The sequence below is a fragment of the Balaenoptera ricei genome, chromosome 4, assembly GCF_028023285.1.
Source record: "Balaenoptera ricei isolate mBalRic1 chromosome 4, mBalRic1.hap2, whole genome shotgun sequence".
NCBI classification, from domain to species: domain Eukaryota; kingdom Metazoa; phylum Chordata; class Mammalia; order Artiodactyla; family Balaenopteridae; genus Balaenoptera; species Balaenoptera ricei.
Window position 1 is genome coordinate 95,197,903 of NC_082642.1, and position 16,105 is coordinate 95,214,007.

The following is a 16,105-nucleotide window of genomic DNA, read 5'->3' on the forward strand; positions in this document are numbered from 1 at the left end:
TGTTTGCAAGCACTGTGTCTTCAAACTTTGGGGTTTCTAACAGAGGAAAAATGATAACTCATTGCCTTATTTTTAATTAATCTATTTTATTATTCCTTATGTGAGATTGAGCATCTTTCCATGAATTATTGGTCCTTGTTCTTTTCTTTCATTCCCTTTGTTCATTTTCTGTTGGTTGTTGGCCTTTTCTTACTGGTTTATAATAGTTCTTCATATATTATTATTAGCCCTTTGTCATGAGGGTGGCAAGATCTGGCAGTAGTGGACCAGATAGAAGGCTACTTCAGGAATGAGGTGAGAAATAATGGTGACTTGAATTTTAAGATAATGGCAGTGGGGGTTAATAGAATGTTAATGAGGTAACATTGACAAGAGCTGGCTAATGACTAGCTGTGGGAGTTAAGGAGGAGGTAATGGTCATGAATGACCCGAAGGTTCCAGCTTGGATGACTTGGTAGATAATGGTGCCATTTTCTAGGGTTGGTAAGAGAGCAGGAGAAACCAGTTGGCTGGGGAAAGGAGGAAGGAATGGGAGATGATGAATTCAGTTTTTCACAGGTTGAATCTGAGTTTGGAGATATCTTATGAGTAGTAGTTGGATAGGAAGGTTTTGGAAGAGATCTGGGCTGGAGATAAAGATCTTGGAATAGACAGTATGGAGATAGTGTTCCTTTGTGTAGACAAGATGGCCTATGGAGAATATATCAAGTGAGGGAAAAAAAGAAAAGAAAATGTTGAGTTGGGAAGGTCCATAATAAAGACAGAGAACCCTTCTGAGAAACTCTAGTATGTGTATTTCTCCTGCTTCCTCGTGGCATCGTTAACAAAAAGTGTACACAGTTAGAAAAATGGTACAATGGGTTGGATTCATAGATGAAAACATAGCATGTAGAGAGTTCAGATGGGAAATGGTACCATGGATTCTACAGAGAGGTCAAAACTGAGAAGGAAACACCATGTATGTATGGAACGGAGTAACACAACTTGCTGGAAAACGGGTTAAATGAATTTAGGAGAAAGGAACAGGAAATGCACCCTGATCATGGTCACTGGAATGCACAGGTCTTAACTGACCTGATGTGGTCAGATAAGAAACTTAGGAAACTTGACAGTGTTATGGTCTGTAAAAAGACTGCATTGCCAGGAAAATAAGAGACAAGATTGTTAATAGATAAGAATAAAATAACCAGGAAACCTGTATAAAATTGTCAAGAGGATGAAACATAATTGAAAGGAAATTTCTGCCGCCAAAAGAGAAGGGACTTCATCCTTCTAGTGCCTTGCCTCATTTTAAATTATATAAGTTAGCAGAATTTGTCATTTTCCAAGGAGCAGTGACAACTCAAAACAAAATGCTTGCTCCAAAATCCTTCCACTAGACTCCATAGTTAAAGCTGGCAGCCAGTAATATTTATAACTTTATATATTCTTTGTCTTTCATAAATGCCATTCTTAGTTTCATGTTTCAACTTCTTTCTAATTTATCTGTATCATAACATTGTTCTTACTGTGACTGATAACTTACTGAGAGACGATATAATGTAATGTTTAACAACCAGGCTTCCTCAGTCTATATCCTGGTTCTGCCCCTGCCCTTTATATTCCAGGAGTTATTTAATCTCTCTGTGTCTGTTTCCTATTTATTTATTTATTTATTTATTTATTTATTTATTTATTTATTTAAAAAATTTTTTTGCCTGCGTCGGGTCTTAGTTGCGGCACGTGGGATATTCGTTGAGGCATGCAAGATCTTTTGTTGCGGCACACACTCTTCTCTCAAGTTGTGGCGTGCGGGTTTTCTCTCTCTAGTTGTGGTGCGTGGGCTTCAGGGCGCGTGGGCTCTGTAGCTGTGGAGCGTGGGCTCTGTAGTTTGCAGCACGCAGGCTCTCTAGTTGAGGAGCGTGGGCTCAGTAGTTGTGGCGCACGGGCTTATTTGCCCCGTGGCATGTGGGATCTTAGTTCCCTGACCAGGGATCGAACCCACCTCCCCTGCATTGGAAGGCGGATTCTTTACCACTGGACCACCAGGGAAGTCCCTCAGTTTCCTCTTTAAAGTGGCATAACAATAGTACCTACCTCATTTTGTTCTTTTTTTGAGGATTCAATGAGCTAATGTATATAATTTTTTTCAAATAGTCTCTGGAACATAGAAAGTGCTGTGTAAAGGTCAAATTATCACCAATTATTTTCATCTATTATACATTCTTATAATTCTCACAATGACTTTGTGAAAAAGATATTTTACAGATAAGGAACAGACAGTTTGTAAAGTTTAAGGAATTTATGTAATACCACACAATTCGCAAAGAACAGAGTCAGGATTCAAACCCAGGTCCCTCTCATACTCATTCTACTTTGCCACCGTCTTTCCCTTTATTTTTAAAATTATTACATCCACATGAGTCATTAATTCCTCATTCGTGTTCTCTAATTATGTAACTGCTGAGCACATATAAGCAATTAGTAAGTTTTTTCATTTAGTTCTAATAACTGTCTGCATGTCTTCTCACTTTTAAGTGAGTGCGGATCAGGTCGGGCCTCTGAAGTTCCCCGAGGCGTGATCCGCAATCCAACTTGGTTTCCCCAGAAACAATGCATCCAGGAGTCATGCCAGCCAGTGTGGGACCCCAGCAACCTCCAGCACACACCTCAGAGGTTTGGCCCAGTAAACCTCTCTGAGGTGCCTTCTTTTTGTGACATTCTATGTGGACGTTTTAGAAGCAGATATATATCTTATCTCCATCAAAATTATTTTATCACCTGAATCCAGTAATTCAAAAAATTTGGGTTTTAAGCCAGTTAAAATCTCTGGTTCCTGGATGATTTTCTGAATTCCCTTTTCTCTTACATGCCTTTTTCTCCTCTCTCCCATAACCTAAGCTTGATTCCTACAAGGCCCAGGACAGATATCACCCCCACCCCCTTCCAAAAGGAACAAAGGAGGAGATTCTGTACAAAAAGCATAGAGATAGGAGAGATTTGGAAGGTGAGTTTTAGGAATAATAAAGACTCTGAAATCAGTTGGGCAAATCAGAAACGTTCAAGAGTTAGTCTCACTTTCTTTGACTTTCCAAGATTGCCATAGCCTTTGCTCAGTTATGCTATGTAAAAGAAGGCTTTTACAGATATAGTAATTCCCATTCATAATCAGTTTTAGGAAGATGTCTCTCTCTCAACTTTGTATCAGCAAAGTGCCCATGTAATAACATCGATACCAAAACCCAAAAAATCTGGCTTAGAGAAATCCTGCTCTGCCCTAAAGTCTCCAACAAATCGTCTGTCACTGCAGCACCACATCAATGAAACATACACAGAGTAGAAAGTGCATCAGGTTTTTGGTCATCTTTCATCTCACAGTAAAGATTTTAAAATTTTATTCAGAGAACTTGACATGTGAGAGGCATGAGGTCAAATAAAAGTAAATCTTATAAATAAGAGAATTAGAGATAAAGAAACAAGACTTTATCAATCTACAGACCTAAGAGAGACAAAATAGGGGAGCTCCTATAGTTTTAGTCAACATCCCGTACACTGGACCTGTTACCTCCTTATTTTTTTATGTTTATGACAGGTAGGTGCCTAGGACAAAGAGAATATAGTCCACAAGAGAAAACCAGGAGCTCCAGTGGCTAAAGGCAAGACAGTTTGGTCCTCGGGCAGATGTTATTCAAATCTCTTAATAGTAGTCATATGTACGGGGATACTTTCTCCCTGTCAAAAAGAAAGAAAGCATGGAAGGCTGGAGTTTTATATTAGAGGCAAACCCTGCATTCAGCTACAGTGCATTCCTGAAAGTCACAAAGGAAGGAACAGTCGTGAAAAATGAGTTCTCTCTGTTCCTCCTAAGAGCAGTAGCCCTCAAATAATTCATTCACCATTAGCAACTCTCCTTCATTTTTAAGGCAAAATCCTGGTTTACTCATTCATTAATTCAACACTATTGTTAGGGGAACAATGAGAGAAGCAAAAAGAGAAAAGGGAAGTGAATGGGATATTTCCCACCAACTTTCAGAGAGAGGGGGGATACAGAAGCAAAATAGGCCCAGGGCTTTGGAATATACTATACTACTGTGTCTGTTAGGTTTGTGGAACTGGGACACATGTCAGAGGAACTGATACCATCAGTCACCAGATCCCTCCGCATTCCATTATACACCGGAAGGAATACATCCCAGGCCAAGGAATGACTGCAGAGTCTGCTTATTAGATCTGAGCCTGCAGGGGGAGGAGGGAGGAATATGCTCCTGATGTGTCCTGAGAAAAGGAACAACAGAGTTGTGCGTTTCCGTTTCAAGATTCAAGGTTATTTTGCATCTCTGGGGCCATGACGATGAGACTCAAAAACTAAGAGCTAACAACACCTATTCCAAGAGCCTACTATGTATCAGGAGCCAGAAAAGAGGGATAGAGGAACATGGTTCCTGCTTGTGAGGGATTCGCAGTCTTGGGACAAGATGAATAATAATGAATTTCAGCAGTGCAGTAAGTTTGCTCACGCAATGTGTTTGAGGTGCTATGAAGAGCATGTTTTTCCAGGGCGGTCACGCTGCCCTTCTCCAGGGGTGGCAGGCACATCAGAGGCTATGTCAGTGGAGCACTCTTGAGTTGTAACATGCACAACTTGAGCCACCTTGCTTCTCCTTCTCCAGCTTCCACGTCATCACCCGCAAGAATCAAAAGGGAGTCCCTGAGTGCCACGTGCTCCAGGTAAGGCTGCTCCACCCTGGCCTCCACACCTCTGTCATGGAGAATGAAGAGGGGACCTCAGAACTCTCTGTGCTCCTGACAATACCCTCACCCTCTTTCCCCCCCACGACATTCACAGTTTTGTCGTCAGAGTCTGCCTTGAGACCACCATATCCAATCTCATCAGGTCTGTTTCCCAATTCACGTTTACCACCACAAGAAGCCCGAGACCCTCAGTGCATCCTTCACCACACGGACTCTGAGCCCCATATGGCTCTGTACTCTCCCTTTATTGATCCCCTTTCCAACCTATTCCCAACTTCTGAAACCCTTCTACTGTGCCCTCTGGACTTGCTACGAGTCAACAGCAAACCCCTTCTATTCTCAACTTCTTCTAGTAACATTTCCCTCACCTCCTGAAATTTGACTCTCCACTGAGGACATTTCTTCCCATATAGTCCTTTCAAGTGGTGCTGGTTTTCTTTCCGACATTCGCCGTACACTTGGGTAAGTGAATTCCTTTATTCTCATTATGGCTTCCTCATCATTCTCCTGTCCTCCTCTCAGCTTAAAGTCTCGTCCCCACCCTTCCTTGTTACAGTCTTCTATTGCTCCCCACCACCATTCCTTGATTTTAGCTTCTGGCTTTGTCAAGCTGCCAACATTACTTCTGTCATAATTCTTGGTGTCACTATCTCATGTATGATACCTCCATTGACCTCCTGTGGACCGGAACCTCCTTTCCTCCAAGGACCCTTTTTTTCCATCTTATCTTAGCCCACCTTCCCCATGGTTAGAACTTAGATTTTGTTACTAGCAATAACCAAAACCACTTCATTACCTCAGTTTCAAGCACTGAAACTCTCCAGCCACTGCCTCTATCCTTCCAGCTCACTCACTATCTGTAGCACCCAAGTCTAAAATTCTTTGGCAGCCATCAAGACCTAAAACCCAGTTTTCCTACCACATTTTCACTGTCCTTCCCATGCTTCACATTCTTCACGCTCTAATCCAGCTTAGATCCCATAATTGATTTTTATCCTCACTTTCTAGCACTCATCTGTCTTCCTTTGTCATATTCGCATGGCCAAATCCCAACATCTGGTTAACCTGACTCTCCTCCCATTCTGCGTCCACACACAAGCAACTGAATGTGGCTGGAGAAAAATACACAACCATGCTGGGTGTTCTCACTTTAAACTTACAACCACAAACTTCAAAAGTGCTTTTAGTACTGCCCAGGAAGCCTGTTATGTTTCTTCAGTTATTCTCTCCTGCTCCCCATTCTTTCTCCTTAAACCTTCAACAACACCACTTCCAGCCTCACACTCAGCTGATGATTTGCCCCCTGTTTCACTGAGAAAATTAGAAGCAAGCAGAAGATAAGCTCCCACTACCTCTTCACTTACCTTTCGGCATCTTGCCCACATAATCTGTTTACCCTTTTACATAAATCCTACCTAAGGCAAACCCTTCTACCTGTGCATTAGACCCCGTCCCCACTGCCTACTGAGAGGCATTATTCAGTAATTCTTCCCCCTCTCCTGCATCATCAACTTTACCCTCCCCATTTGTTCATTATCAGCATACAAACACACTGTTACTTCTCTCATCTAAAAAAAGAAAAATAAGACCCTATAAATTTCTCAGTTAATACGCATTTCTCTGCTGCTCCCCTTTGAAGCAAACTGCCCTCCAGGTTACCTCTCCAGTGATCTATTCTCAGTCCCCCAAAGTTGCCCATGCTCCTTCTCTCAAACAATCTATTCTCAGTCCCCATCTTACTTGACCCATCAGCAGCTTTTGATACAGGTGATCACTCCTTCCTCCCTGAAACATTTTCTTCATTTGGCTTCCAGGCCATGAAACTTTTGTAGTTTCCCTTCTACTTTACTGTCCACTTTTTCTCATTTTCCTTTGTTGGTCTCTCTTCACCTTCTTGACCTATAAATGCTGGAGGGTCCCAAGATTCAGTCCCTGGACCTCTACTCATCTCTATGACTACTCCCTTGGTGAGCCCATCTAATCTCATAATTTGAAATACCATCTATATGTTGACAGCTCCCAGGTTTATGTTTCAAGCCTGGACTTCTCTCCTAAATCCAAATTTCATATCCAATCACCTACACAACCTTGCACCTCAAATGTCTGAAATGGGCATCTCTAACTTAACACATCCCAAACCAAACTCCAGACTTCCTGATTATCATAAATGGCAACACCACTCTTCCAGTTGCTCAGGGCAAAAACCTTAGTCATCACTGACTCCCCTCTTTCCCTCACACCCATCATCTAACCTGTCAACAAATCCTATCTGCTCTAACTTCAAAAATATATACTTAATTCACTCTCTTCTCTCACCACTTCCACTACTGTCACCTTGGACCAAGCCATCATCTTCCCTCACCTGGATTATTACAACAATCTCCCAACTGGTCACCCTGCTCCCATGCTTGCCTCTCTTGGGTCTTTTCTCAAAAGCAACCAGAAAGATACTTTTAAAATATAAGACAGACCACTTCACTCCTCTGCTCAAAACCCTCCAATAGCTTTCCATCTAGTCCCATAGTATGAGCAAAAGCTAAAACCCTTACAATGGCCTATAAAGCACCACACAATCCAGCCTCCTGTTAACTTTCTGATATTATCTCTTACACTTTCCCTTGCATTCTCTCTATTCCAACCACTGGCCTCGTTGCTGCCCCTCAAATCCACCAGCCCTCACCCACCGCAAGACCTGGCTCCCTCACCTCCTAAAATCTTTGTTAAAATTTAACCTGTCAGTGAGACTTTCTCTGGATTGCCTATTTTATTTTTTTATAAATTTATGTATTTATTTTTGGCTGCATTGGGTCTCCGTTGCTGTGCATGGGCTTTCTCTAGTTGCGGCGAGCGGGGACTACTCTTCGTTGCGGTGCGCGGGCTTCTCATTGCGGTGGCTTCTCTTGTTGCGGAGCACGGGCTCTAGGCATGTGGGCTTCAGTAGTTGTGGCTCGCGAGCTCTAGAGCGCAGGCTCAGTAGTTGTGGCACACGGGCTTAGTTGCTCTGCGGCATGTGGGATCTTCCCGGACCAGGGCTCAAACCCGTGTCCCCTGCATTGGCCGGCGGATTCTTAACCACTGTGCCACCAGGGAAGCCCCTGGATTGCCTATTTTAAATTGCAACCCTCCTTCCCCCCCTTACTTCCCTCTTCCCAATCTTCCTTCCCTGCTTTATTTTTCTCTATATGACTCTTCACTGTCTGATATACTACACAAATATTTACTTTATATTGAAATATAATATGCACACAGAAAAGAGCATGTAAGCATCCAACTCAATTAATTTTCACAAACTGAATACAATCATGTAACCAGCACCCAAATCAAGAAACAGAACATGACTAACACCTCCAGATTCTCCCATGCTCTCTTCTAGCTACCATCCCTCTTTCACACTCCAAGGGTAACCATTATGCTGACGTCTAACAGCATAGATTTTAATTTTGCTTGCTTTTGTATTTCATATAAATGGACTCATACAGCGACATACTACATATTTTAATGATCTGTTTATTTACTGCCTATTTTGCCCCACTACTAGCATGTAAGCTCCATGAGGGTGGGGATTTGTTTCCTTCATTGCTGCATCCCCAAAGCCTAAAAGAGTATCTGACACAGAGTTGTAGCCCAGCACATATTAGTAAATGAATGAAATATTGAACAAATGGAAATGGGAGTAGGAGAGTTAAGAAGGGCTTAAAGTCTAAACGAAGTCTTAAAGGATGAGTAGAGTCCATGAGGCAGTCCAAGAAAGGCATTCCAAGCACAGGCAGAGTCTCTATAAAGGCTTGGCAGAATGAAAAAATAAACAGAAGTAGAAACCACAAGGAGTCAGTAAGCTGAGAGCAATGAGCAATAGCCGTGTGTTGAAAAACAGAGACCTAGGAGACTGGAAAAATAGGCAGACACCAGATCTCTGAGGGCTGTATACAAATAAGTCCATGAAAGGAGATGAAGAAAAGTAAACTATAGGGGTCTCATAGGCATTTCCAGGACCTTTTTTAAGTGTTGAAATTTAAGGGGACATAAAACAAGGATTTCCTTAAAGTCAGCTCATTAATAACTTATCCTAGTGTCTCAGAAGAGCATCTGTGGCCACTGTAATGGTCAAAGACCTCTAACTACTCCTGAACATGTGTGAAAGGCTTAATAGTCTGGGGAATAAGCAACTGCAGCTTTTCTTTCCTTTAAAGGAAAGAAGAGCTCAAAACAGGACATTTAAATCACTGTATCTGTCTAGTTAGTCTTGTTTTACTGGAATGGGGCAAGGATCTGGGAGCCCTGGCTTTGAGGAGATGGCACCCCATCATCACAGGGGAAGATAGGCCAGAGATGCTCTGGGCGTCTTCACCTCCCCTAATGGCCAATGCTCTACATCTGTGGTTCCTGAGTGAGTTAAAATCACCTGGAGGCCTTATTAAAACACAAATTGTTAGGCCCCAGATCAGGAGGTCATGAGTGGGGCCTGAAAATTTGCATTTCCAGCAAGCTCCCAGGTGGTGCCAGTGTTGCTGGGTGTGGGGCGCTGCTTGGAGAACCACTACCCTACCCAACACTAGCCCCCTAAGCCAGGAGAGGAGGCCTTCTGCATGTCCCTGCTGCACCCAATTTCCCTCCATCACAACTCCCCTCACTCTGCAGTGTACACTCATTTAACCTGTGTCTTCTCCACTACCCTATCCACTGCATGAGGGCAGGAGCTACATCTATCTTGTTTAGGTTCATGGTGCAGTTCCAATGTCTGGACCTGACTAAGCATTCTACCGATATTTGTCGAATAGATGAATGATTCCAACTGGCTTCCCAAAGACAAAGAACAGTAGTGAAGATGGGGCCTCCTAAAACCATGGTTCCAGCCCCCTGTCTTCTACAGAAAAGCACAGAGAGCATGAAAGAGTGGAAGTTCTGCAGTTTCTTCTTTCTGTTCTTCCAGTGAGGTTTGGATGCTCCCTTCCCACCATGTCTGAGTTTCAGCTTCCCCATCTATTAAACGTAGGGCTGCCAGATAAAATATAGGACACCCAGTTAAATTTGAATTTCAGGTAAATAATGAATCTCTTTCTGGCATATGTATGTGGCAATATTTATTGTTTATCTGAAATTCAAATTTAACTGGGCATCCTCTATTTTTATTTACTAAATCTGGCAAACCTACTTATACGTGGATAAAAATATTTCTTACCCCATAGGATTCCCATGAGGATAAATAAGTAATTAAAATGAAAAAAAAAAACCCACCTGTAAAGCCTTAGAACAGCAACTGAAGACAAGTAAGAGCTCTATTTAAGTATTTGCTATTATTTTTATTGTACCCATACAACACAGACACACACACACAGACACACACACACTTGGCTATACAGTAACACTCTTCTTCAGTTGCCTAGTTCAGCTTTGACAAACTTTTAAATGATATTTTGAAATCTTCATGTTTTAATTTATAACTTCCATTTTGTTGTCTCCTCCAGAAATCTCACAAACGGCAAATCAGCAGTTTTATAAAGGTCCTATAAATATTTAAGGCCAAAATAACAATCTCCTAATATTTTCCTCTTAAGATTAGGTTCTAATTATTTGATCTTTTACTATATGAACCTGTTCCTCTTCTCTAAAGCCTGTCTAGTTCCTCCACATTTTATTTTTTCTTTAGTTAGAAAAATATGTTTGTTATAATAAACTTATAGGGAGGAAAAAGATTATTCTTTCCTCTTGCAATATTATCTGAATGTTCCATAATCTGTACATATATAAAGTAAAATAAGCATCTGGTTTTTTTTAATTTGGAGTTTCCTTTTCTTATTTTTGTCTTTTTATACTCAGACAATTATGCCTGGTCTGCTTATTTAAATGAATTTCATGATTTTTATTTTAAATTTTGCCCACTATTAGTCAGTGATTTTATGACTCAGAAGCAATGCATAAAGGGCACAATCTATAATCCTATTCTCTTAAAGACAAGCACTTTAAATAATAAATAATATTGAATAATATTTTTCAATAAATAATAATATTGAAATAATAAAAATAATAACAAGAACATTCTTAATAACACCTAACATTTAGTGTTAGTGTATGATGTTCCAGCAACTATGCTAGGAACTTTTAACTTCATTAAATCTTTTCATTCTCATAGTAATGCCAGGAGAAAAATACTATCATTATCAATCCTCAATCTTTTCTGCTCTGGTTGCTGAACAATTGCTCCACTGAGCAACTCTTGCTAAGGTCACAAAAGACCTGCAAGGCACTAAATGAAATAAACATTTTCTGTCTTTATCTAACTTGCCAGTACGTGTTGCATTCTCTCCCTCTCTCTACACCTTTGTCTCTCTCTCTCGCCTTCCCTCCTTTCCTTTTTCTCTCTTCCTCATTTTTCCCCTTCTCTTTATTTTTTTGCAGTAGGATGGATTTGAGTCATTATACCCTTCAACAATGTAACAGTAGCAAAATTAATATTAAAGTTGGTTTCACTTCTCTAGTGTGTCACATACCAGTCTTTTTTCTCTCCAAATTCACTTAACCTCAGGGCTTCCGCATTTTATTTTATATTTTTTAAAAAGTATACCTTTAAATAAATGGAAAGATATCACATATTCATGGGTCAAAAGACAATATTGTTAAGATAGCAATGCTATCCAAATTGATCTACAGATCCAACACTATCCCTATCAAAAACCCAGCTTCCTTTTTGTCAGAAGTTGACATGCTGATCATAAAATTTTAATGGAAATGCAAGGGATACAGGACAGCCAAAACAATTTTGAAAAAGAAGAATAAAGTTGGAGAACTCACACTTTACATTTTCAAATCTTATTAAAATGGGATGAAATTAGAACACAGTAACAGAATTAAATTTAGGAAATAAAAAAATGTAGAAATTAAGCAACACAATCCTAAATAACCAGTGGGGTCAGAGAAGAAATCTCAAGGGAAATTAGAAAATACTTCGAGATGAATGAAAATAAAAACATAACATACCAAAACTTATGGGATGCAGCTAAATCAGTGCTCAGAGGGAAATTTACTGCTGTAAATGTCTATATGGTATCCAGCAACATATAAAAAGGATTATATGCCATGACCAAGTGTGATATATCCCAGGAATACAAGGTCAGTTCAATACACAAAAATTATTCAGTGTAATATACCATATTAATAGAATAAAGGACAAAGACCACAGGATCATCTCAACAGATACAGAAAAAGCATTTGACAAAATCTTAAATTCATTCATGATGAAAAGCATTCAGCAAATTAGCAATAGAAGACAACATTCTCAACCTGATAAAGTCCATGTATAGTAAACCCACAGCTAACACTATACTTAAAAATGAAAGACTGGGGACTTCCCTGGTGGCGCAGTGGTTAAGAATCCGCCTGCCAGGGCTTCCCTGGTGGCGCAGTGGTTGGGAATCTGCCTGCCAATGCAGGGGACACGGGTTCGAGCCCTGGTCTGGGAAGATCCCACATGCCGCGGAGCAACTAAGCCCGTGAGCCACAACTACTGAGCTTGCGCGTCTGGAGCTTGTGCTCCGCAACGGGAGAGGCCGCGACAGTGAGAGGCCCGCGCACCGCGATGAAGAGAGGCCCCCGCTCTCCGCAACTGGAGAAAGCCCTCGCACAGAAACGAAGACCCAACACAGCCAAATATAAATAAATAAATAAATAAATAAATAAATTTATTAAAAAATAAATAAATAAATAAAGTCACATCTTTAAAAAAAAAAAAAAGAATCCGCCTGCCAATGCAGGAGACACGGGTTCGAGCCCTGGTCTGGGAAGATCCCACATGCCGCGGAGCAACTAAGCCCGTGTGCCACAACTACTGAGCCTGCGCTCTAGAGCCCATGAGCCACAACTACTGAGCCCACGTGCCACAACTACGGAAGCCCGCATGCCTAGAGCCTGTGCTCCACAACAAGAGAAGCCACTGCAATGAGAAGCCAGCGCACTGAAACAGAATAGCCCCCGCTCAATGCAACTAGAGAAAGTCCGCGCACAGCAACGAAGACCCAATGCAGCCAATAAATAAATAAATAAATTTATTAAAAAAAAAGAAAGACTGAATGCTTTTTGTTCTTAAGATCAGGAACAAAACAAGAATGTTTACTTTCACTGGTACTATTCAGCATTGCACTGGGGGTTCTAGTCAGTGCAGTCAGGCAAGAAAATGAAATATAAGTAATCAAGATTGGAAAGGAAGAAATAAAACTATATTTATAGAAAATATGATCTTGTAAACAGAATATACTAAGGAATCCACAAGAAAACACTGTTACAACTAATAAACAGATACATTGTATTTCTTTATACTACCAACGAACATTCCAAAAATAATTAAGAAAACAATTGCATTTACAAAGCATTAAAAGGTATAACATATTTAGGAATAAATTTAACAAAAGTACAAGATTTATACATTGAAAACTATAATACATCACTGAAAGAAATTAAAGAAGAACAAAATAAATGGAAAGATATCTCCACATTCATACACTGGAAGACAATATTGTTAAGATGGCAGTACTCCCAAAGCTGATCTATAGATTCAACACATTCCCTATCAAAATCCCTAGTGCTGGGAATTCCCTGGTGGTCCAGTGGTTAAGACTCCACGCTTTTACTGCTGAGGGACTGGGGTTAAATCCCTGGTCAGGGAACTAAAATCCCAGAGGCTGCAAGGCCAAAAAAAAAAAAAAAAATCCCAGGTTCCTTTTTGCAGAAATTGACAAATTGATCATAAAATTCATTTGGAAATGTCAAAACAAGAACAGCCAAAACAATCTTGTAAAAGAACAAGGTTGGAGGACTCACACTTCCCTGTGTTAAAACTTAGTAAGAATCTATAGAAATCAGGACAGGATGGGCATACGAATAGATACATATTTCAATAAAACAGAATTGAGAATCCAGAAATAAACCCTAATTTATGGTCAATTCATTTTTGACAAGGATGTAAAGACAATGGAATGGGGGTGTCGATGAAAAAAATTAATAGTCGATCCCCAAAACATGGAATTGTAAATCAAATATACTTCAGTTTTTTAAAAAAAGTGGAAAATTTTATTCAAGCCAAACTGAGGATTACAACCCAAAAACCAATCTTACAGAAAGCTCTGACAACTCTTCTGTCCATGAGAGGTCAAAGCACAGTTATGTAAGTTTTTGAGACAGAGAGCTGTACATTAAATGGCATACTATTGACAGTTTACGTAATCCAGATCTACAAATACCAAGCAAATAGTGGATTACGGTTCATTGTAGCCCCTTACAAAATTAAGAAAGAAGGTTATCTCCTAAGGAGTTGTGACCCTTTATGAGATTAAGAAAGAACGTTACCTCCTAAGGAGGCCTGCAGATATGCAACACACATTAAAGGGGAGGGAGGAGGCCCAAACTGGCAAAGAAAAATTTTATGTTTAAATTTTTCTTGTTTTGCCGTAAAACATGAATTTTATTTCATCAAGGGAAAGAATAGTCTTTTCAATAAATAGCCCTGGGAAGACTGATTATCTATACACAAAAGAATGATTTTGGACTCCTATCTCACATCATATACAAAAATTAACTTAAAATGGATCATAGACCTGAATGCAGGAGCTAAAATTATAAAACTCTTAGAAGAAAACATAGGAGTAAATTTTTGTGATCTTGGATTAGGCAATGATTTCTTAGATATGACATCAAAAGCACAGTGAGAATAAAAATAGATACACTGGACTTTATGAAAATCAGAAATTTTCTGCTTCAAAGAACATAATCGAGAAGTGAAAAGATAACTCACAAAAGGGGAAAAAATATTTGCAAATCATACATTTGATAAGGGACAAGTATTCAAAATACATAAAGAACTTTTCCAACTCAATAATAAAAAGATAAATAACCCGTTTTTTAAATGGGCAAAGGATTTGAATGGATATTTCCCCAAAGAAGATATACAAATCACCAATAAGCACATGAAAAGATGCTCAGCATCATTAGTCATCAAGAAAATGCAAATCAAAACCACAATGGTATATCACTCACACCCACTAGGAAGACTGAAATCAAAAAGACAGATAATAATGAGTGCTGACAAGGATGCCGAGAAATTGGAACCCTCATAGACTGCTGGTGGGAATGTAAAATGGCACAGCCACTTTGGGAAACAGTCTGGCAATTCCTCAAGGAGTTAAAAAACAGTTACCATATGATCCAGCAATTCCACTCCCAGTATATATCAAGATAAATGAAAACATATATCCACACAAAAACCTGTACACAAATGTTCACAGCAGCATCATTCACTGTAACCAAAAAGTGGAAACAACCCAACTTCCGTCAACTGATGAATGAATAAATAAAATGTGGTATATCCATACAAAGGAATACCATTCAGCAATAAAAATAAATGAAGTGCTGAGACATGCTACAACATGTTGCACCTTGAAAACATTATCCTGAGTGAAAGAATCCAGTGACCACACATTGTATGATTCCATTTATATGAAAGGTTCAAATAGGCAAACGATGTAATCAGAAAGTAGATTAATGTTTTCCTAGTACTAGAGGACACAGCGGGAGGAATGAAGAGTGACTGCAAAGAGGTCTGAGGTTTCTTTTCAGGGTAATAAAAATGTCCTAAAATTAGATAGTGGTGATGGTTGCACAACTCTGTGAATACACTAAAACAACTGAATTGTACACTTCAAATGGATGGATTTTATGGCATGCGAATTATGTTTCACAAAGATGTTAAAAAAGATTTTTTAAAGTATAGCTTTTTTGGACTATAAAAATAACACATGTTCATTGTAGAATGTTGCATAAGACAGAGAAGTACAAAGAAGAAAACAAAAATCACCTATAACCCCATCATGCAGAGGTAACCAGTAATTGTTGTTAATAATAATTATTATTATTATACCTCCTATCTTTTTAATCTGTATACAGCTAAACAACTTGGGCTCATGCTTCACATGCAAGCTTACATCTTGCTTTTTTAAATGTAACAGTATATTGTGAACCCTTCTCCATGTCATTAAAATTTTTAGTGAATAATTTTAACAGTTGTATAATAGTCACAGCTAGTTACTGATAGATCCAGGATTATAAGTGTCTTGAATGCTTTGATTAATTGCTAGGCCCATACAGACTAGACCTGAAGGGTGACTGATCAATCTTTGCATGAAGCCAGATTCCCTTATTACTTCTTGTATAGAGGCTGTACACCCTTGGACAAGTACCCCAACTCTTTGGACTGCTGTTTCCTCGCTCCCACATGCTGTGGTTAGTAGAAGAGGATGGCTAAAGTCCCTGGCAGATCTAACCCTCCAAAGAAGACTAAGTCAGAGACACAGGAAAGTAGAAAGAATTAGCTTATGTGCAAGTGTCCTCA